The 7,067-nt window shown below is 49.2% G+C and overlaps 1 protein-coding gene across 1 annotated transcript in view; it reads right to left on the minus strand.

Moving 5' to 3' along the window:
* LRRC8D (leucine rich repeat containing 8 VRAC subunit D) overlaps positions 1–5,025 on the minus strand; it is a 77,268-nt gene extending 72,243 nt beyond the window's left edge. The window contains exon 1 of the mRNA XM_028732845.2: positions 4,795–5,025. The gene's annotated coding sequence lies outside the window, so the exon portion shown is untranslated. The remainder of the gene's footprint in view (positions 1–4,794) is intronic.
* Between the last annotated feature and the right edge of the window lie 2,042 nt (positions 5,026–7,067).

The following is a 7,067-nucleotide window of genomic DNA, read 5'->3' on the forward strand; positions in this document are numbered from 1 at the left end:
TAAGCAAGATGCTGGGCTTTGGGAAGGAGGCGTGAGGGCTCTGGCAGGGTCCCAGAGTCATCCTAAGGGTAAAGGGACCCCTGACCATTAGGTCCAGTCGTGACCGACTCTGGGGTTGCAGCACTCATCTCGCTTTATTGGCCGAAGGAGCTGACGTTTGTCTGCAGACAGCTTCCGGGTCATGTGGCCAGCATGACTAAGCCACTTCTGGTGAACCAGAGCAGCGCATGGGAACGCTGTTTACCTTCCCACCGAAGTGGTACCTATTTATCTACTTACACTTTGACGTGCTTTCAAACTGCTAGGTTGGCGGGAGCAGGGACTGAGCAACGGGAGCTCACCCCGTTGCGGGGATTCAAACCGTTGACCTTCTGATCGGGAAGTCCTAGGCTCTGTGGTTTAACCCACAGCGCCACCCGTGTCCCAGAGTCTTCCTACCTCCTTCCTAAAGCCTAGTTAGCCCTTTACCAGCTTTGGCAATGAAGTGGGAGGGCTCTAGGACCCGGCCAGAGCCTCACGGCTCCTTCCCAAAGCCCAGCACCTTACTTAGCAGGCTTTGGAAAGGCAGTGTTAGAGCTAGGGAGGTACTGGATTTGGGGTTCACTCCCCTCCTCCCCATGTGTGCAGCCTGCAGGTTCCGTGTCAAAGAACTCCTGCGGTCTACTTGGTATGAAAAGTTGGACAGTCTGGTCTATATACATGTTCAGAATCTAACAGGCACAAGACTAGATAAGGGAAGAGGAAAAGAAGCAAATTCAAGGACCAGTTCTTGAAATTACAGCAAATCACATAATTGTTCTGGTAACAACTACCTGAAGTTGCTGCTAAAGAGAATATTCTGGGAACTCAGGGGATCTTGGGAGAAAAGGATCCAAACAGGTGTTCCTTGTCATGTTTTAATCTAGCTAAATTACAGATAGTCCAACCATTCACCCTGCTAAAGGAAAGGAGGGGGGACCAAATAGCAGCTCACTGCTACCAACGTAGATCATGGCTAAGTGGTCACATTTAGATGATTAAATATGAAGTTTTTAAAAATGATAGCAATGTCCCTGCAGGCCAGCCTTCCCCAACCTAATGCCAGCCAGATGTTTTGGACGACAAGTCCTATCTTCCGCAGTCGGCATGGCCAACAGCAAGAGATGATGAGAGTTGAAGTCGAAAACATCTGAAGCCATCAGATTGTACAAAACCGCAATATACCATGGTTAAACTACAACAATGGTTACACTATAATTTTCAGAGTGAGTTTCAGACACCATAATATGCATACAACCAGCTCCAGAAGGTGGAGGTTTGAGCATTTCACAGGGTCCGCTGCCCTAACAGGACTATCATTTCAACTTCACAGAGTCGTAGAGAATTGTGTTTGCAGGTTCCGATTCTTCCAGGTGAAGTGGCTTCATTGAAGGCGCCATGCCCAAGAGCCCCCAAATCCTGGAGCCAGAACTGTTTGTGCCTTATATTTCCATCATACAATTTCACCCTTATTGGTATTTTTAAAATCATGCTTGCTGTTGTTCTTCGCTTGCTCTAGAAGTCCTCTTTCCTTCTCTTTTTGACCATTTGGGGAAGGAAAGACAAAGAAGCAAACAAAAAATCTGCTTTCATAACCGTTTGAAGTTTCATAACTATGGGAACAGAGCTCCCACAGAATGAGCACTCCATCCATAAAAATTATACGCACAATTTCTCCACACATCAACAAATAAGATTCAATTTTGGCAGCGCCGCTAGAGCGACAGCGATTCCGCTTGCGACAGCCAAATTCAACGGACAGCTTTGGCTGGGGAAAGTATTGCACCATGTTAACCTATCGGATGCTGTCTTCTACTGCGACACTGCTTCAACTTGTGCAGAAAATTCAGCTTGTGGAACAACGCTGACTCCCCTACTTCCCAAGCAAAGATGACATTTGATCTCACCCAATGTATGTATTCTAGGTTACACGTGTGTTGCAATGAGGAGGGGGGCACTGTAGAAACACCACAAAAGTGTTGCGTCAGCCATTTCCCCCAGACTTTCTGCTGCCCACAAACTTCTCATCTTTTTTTTGCAGGCCTTTACAAACAGCCTTCAAAAGATCCTAAAAACGATCTCACACTCAAAGGTGGACAAATGGCACTATGGAATAGTTAGACATCCACCAGCCGCACCTCAACATTAATTATTGTCACCAGTGATGTGGAGCAAGAAGCATTCCATCTGCTGCTTTGTTTTTTCTGTCAAATGCCAGCCAAATGGGCAGCCAGAAAGTGTCATTATTTTGCCCCACGACTATTCCTAGAAAGATGCAGGCACAAACATAAACACACAGCTGTTTTGTGCATGCAAAAAAATTGTGCTTTAATTTTCAGTGCCTTGATTAAAAAAAAAAATCAATTTTAACAATGTAAGGATGTGTATGCTCTTGAGTTGTCATATTCCAAAATACTTAATAAGTATTCCAACATAATTTCCAAGCAAATCTTCAAATATATATAATTTAAACTACATAAAAAGCACCTCAACTACCCCTCAAAAGCCAAGTATTTCAAATACTATGGGGGGGGGGAGTACAAGTCAAATAGCACACTAAATTAGGCCCCAATCAATTTAGGGCATTTAAAAAAAAAACAAAGCCTTAATATTTCCCGGAAAATCTTCATCAGAAACATTGAATGCAGATTGTCAATCACATGCTAGTAACTCATAGCAATTAAGTATATTTCTAAACCTTACATGCCTAGCCAAAAGTCGAATTAGATCCAAGAGGTACATCTTATCCTGCCAGAAATTCATACTGAAATCCTCAACTTTCTCTTTTCTAGCCGGTATAACACTAAGCAGGGATAATGGAGCTCTTTTATCTCCCCAAATGATGGGAAAGAGTAAAGAACTTGCATAGCTTGGCCTGAGACTTCAGCTTGGCGTCAGACTACTTATTCACCATAAACCAGCTATATTGTGGGCAGGCTACTGGACAGGAACCAAGCCTTTTGACGTGCCTATATTCGCAATGTGGAACAACCTATTGTTTCCCAGGGCATAAATGACTGATGGAAGGAACCATGCAGTAATAGAGCAACTCTTAATGAAAGGGCAAAAGGCTTTCTGCCCTTAACCACCTTGGATTCCCTCTTCCACTGCTCTGCCCTGCCTCCTGTTCTCTTGCAGCAGAGTTACTGAACCAGGGAGAAATGAACCCTCCTCCTTCCTTTCTGCCAGTCAATCATTATTATTTCTTTCATATCGGCTGCAAAATTAGTTACCCCTTTTTCCTCTCAGCTGCAGATTCTATTCTCTGTATTTATGGATGTCCCTGAGGCAAGTCACTATTGGCAGGAGGAGGAGGAGGAGAGAGAGAACAAAGGACTTTCACAAAGGAATTTAATCTGAGTATATTAGCCTTCCCAGCTTCAGCGGACTTGCTAAACTGCTGGATGCATTCCAATTGCCCTGCACAATGCCAGCATGAGCTGGAAGCATCAGATCTGGTAACAAGATGCATCATATGCTAGTGAAGTGGCAAAGGCTCTGAGCATTTCTCACAAACCAGCATCATCTGCTTTGGATCTCTTTGGCCCATTAGACATAATGCATCATTCAGAGGCATCTGCATCATTTCTCACTCTTGTGGGGCCACTCACACCAGCTCTGCATTTCCCCTTCCAATAAGCATGCCAAAAAACACTTCCTTTACACCTGCCTATTTAAACTAGGGGGTGAAGGATTCCAAACCCAATTGGGACGTTTGACTTTCTGAAGCAAAGCGGGATGGGGAATTGCGTTCAATTTTTATCCGGTGCAATGATCTGGAGTATAAGGCTGCTGTTTAACATACAGCATGTATTTTGTTATAACTGTTCTTATCTTGCAAATGAAGCTGATTGCAGTCATAAAATATGGTCAGGAAATTTGAAATCCACCCCCTCCCCCTTTAATTTGCAAGAACGGCAAAGGACAGTGTAATGCCGAGGCTGGAAACCTGGCCGCGTCTTTATGCTGTGGAAGAGAAGGCGCACTCTGCACGTTGCCAGAGACGCTCTTCTCTTTATTATTTCGCATCCTCCATGCGTAAGCTCGGCCTCTTAGAAGGGGAAGGCTATGAAATAAGCCGTGACAATCTAGAAGTCTCGCGCAGCCCTAGCAGCAGCCGGAAGTTCAGCTGAGGACAAGAGAGGCTGCATCATTTTTTGCAGACAGAGACCTCGCGCGGCACAGAGGCAAAGACTGAACGGCAAAAGCATGAGGTCTCCCGCCTGACTAGGCACTTTAGAGCGCAGCAATATGACAGTCTGTTCAGAAGTGACACCTCAGTGGGTTCAACAAGACTTTTACACAGGAGCCAACTCCCAGGGGCCGCCGAGATCTCTTCGCCCCCTCCCCGCAAAAATAAAACATTTGAGGGAGCCGGGGCACCCCACAGTTGATGGGCATTGCCATTTGAATGATGTGCGTGCGACTGATTATGTGGGATGCGGTTGCCCCAATATGTCATTCAACTTGGCACCCCTGGAACTTTATTTTTAAGGCTGCGGTCCTTCGCGCACTTACTTACCTGCGCGAGCACAGCCAGTAAGTACCGAGGATAAGGCTACAAGTAACCAAGTTGGGCAACCTTTCTTTTCCGGCCTCGGCCCTCCAAAGACTACCTTCGGGGACACCAGCACCGAGCTGCCTTCCAAGGGCTGTTGCAAAGGGGTGCGCAAAACCCCCGGCACCGCCGGCGCTGCGGTTTCGCAGGGGAACCCCCCGGGCGCCGCGCGCCAAGGCGCGCCGGGGAATGTCCAGACGCGCCGCGCTTTTACGCACCTCAAAAGTGGGTCACTCCGGCGGCGGAGCCATGAGGAGAGGGGGAGAAGCAAAGGCGGCAAAGCGGAGCCCCAGGAAGCCGAGCTGCCGCGGCGACTCCCGGCTCGGGCTGCAACCCCCCCACGCAACTCCAGGAGCGCGTCTTCGGCCTTGGCGAGGAGAAGAAGAAGAAGAAAAAGAGGAAGACGCGCGGCCGCCCCTTCGCCGGTCTCTCTGCCCCCTTGCAAGCGCCTTCAGCGCATTGGCCGCAGCCAATGGCACCGGCGGCGAAGCCCATGTGATTCCGGGAGACGCCTTTCCTCTCTTCCCCCACCCCCACTACCCCGGCGCGCGCCCGGGTTCAGGTTCAGGTGCAGGCGCGGCGTGCGACAGGGCCGCCGGCAAGGGGAGCTCGCCACGCGCCTGCTGGCTGGTTAGCCCGGTCCCGTCGCCGCGCCTGCACCTGAACGCTCCAATCAATGCTAGAAACAGAGATATGAAAGCTAGGCGCTAAATAGCACTTTAAACCTAGGTTATGTAGGGTTGCCATATTTCAAAAGGTAAAAACCAGGACAACCCGAAAGTTATTGAGATTTTCAAAAGGAAGGTCCCAAAATTGAGCTTTCTTTAGGGAAAACCCAAAATTGTTGAGCTTTTTCTTTAAGGAGACCCCCAAAATTGTCGAGCTTTTCTTTAGGGAGACCCCGAAATTGTTGGTCTTTTCTTTACAAGAACCCCAAAATAAGTGATTTTTCAATTGACTTGCCTAAGATCCAGGACAAAATGCCACTTTTCAGAAACCCCACCACCCCCATGTCCATTCCGCCATTGAAATCCCGGTAATGTCCAGAAAAATCCGGACATATGGCAGCCCTAAGGTTATGGGTGCAACCACAGAATGTCAAGGCATGCTTTTTTTATAACAAGAATACAGTGCTGAAAATGAATGAATGGTGGATAAAATATTATGTTCGTTTTCCACAGGGTCTGGTCCTTCCCCTGCCCACCCCCCTAACATTCTTAAGAGGGTCTCTTCTCCGCTCTTCAGGGAGCAGCTGGAAGTGGGGAGGCAGAAAAAGTCCTCCTTTCCTTCCACACTGCAGTTTTAATGTGAAATCTTAGGCGCAGTACTGCGCCTGGAGCTCAGAAACGGCTCACGCTAATGAAATTCCCTGTTGCAATAATGCACCTAGAACAATGGGAATTTTGAGCGCTCGTCCCCATTGGCCCGGCTGCGGAAACCGGTGCACGTGTAGAGCAGGGTGAGCCTCAGGAATGGCATTGGCTACGACCCGGATTTGCTGCCAGCCTGCCTGCTTGGCCATTGAACTGCACCTCTTCCTCCCCCTGAGAGCTGCTTAGGGTAGAGAATAGTGGCATCCGCTCCCTGGGCCAGCGTTGTCTCTTAGCTTGCTACAATAAGAGTTCTGTGGCAGCCTTACAGTGGCGTAGCGTGGGTTGTCAGCACCCGGGGCAAGGCAAGTAATTTGCGCCCCCTAACCCGTGGATTTGCGCCCCCTAACCCGTGGATTTGCGCCCCCTAACCTATGGATTTGCCCTAACCCCAGATGTTGCGCCCGGTGCGGCCGGCCCCCCCTGCACCCCCCACGCTACGCCACTGCAGCCTTAAAAGGCCAGCAGATGCTTCTGTGGCCTACAGTTCCTCAGATACTGCCCTATCATAGAGTTGGAAGGGACCACTAAGCTTGTCTAGTCCAACTCCCTGCAATGCAAAAATCTATTTGCCCAGCGGGAGGCTCAAACCTGTGGCGTGAGGGTCTCGTGCTCTGCTGGCTGAGCTACCCACAAAGGCACTGTCTCTATACTGTAGAGAGACCGTTATTGCTAAACTGTTAGCAGGAGTGCCAGCTTGGCCCTGCAACCCTGGGTGCCTGCTGCTGTGTGGCCCTAGCACCGAAATTTGTGGATGCCCAGCCCCTTCATGGGGAATTTTGTGAATGCTCGGCCACCCAGGGCCCCAGGGAGTTGGCACCTATAACTGTTAGCCATTAGGCCATCTGTTGAGAGAGGGAAATAGGCTGGGTGTGTCCTGGAGTTTATGCATTGGAGTGGCGGGTGGCGCTGTGGTCTAAACCACTGAGCCTAGGGCTTGCCGATCAGAAGGTCGGCAGTTCGAATCCCCGCAATGGGGTGAGCTCCCGTTGCTCGGTCCCTGCTCCTGCCAACCTAGCAGTTTGAAAGCATGTCAAAGTGCAAGTAGATAAATAGGTACCGCTCCGGTGGGAAGGTAAACGGCGTTTCCGTGCGCTGCAATGGTTAGCCAGAAGCAGCTT

Source organism: Podarcis muralis, chromosome 5 (genome assembly GCF_964188315.1).
Source record: "Podarcis muralis chromosome 5, rPodMur119.hap1.1, whole genome shotgun sequence".
NCBI classification, from domain to species: Eukaryota; Metazoa; Chordata; class Lepidosauria; order Squamata; family Lacertidae; genus Podarcis; species Podarcis muralis.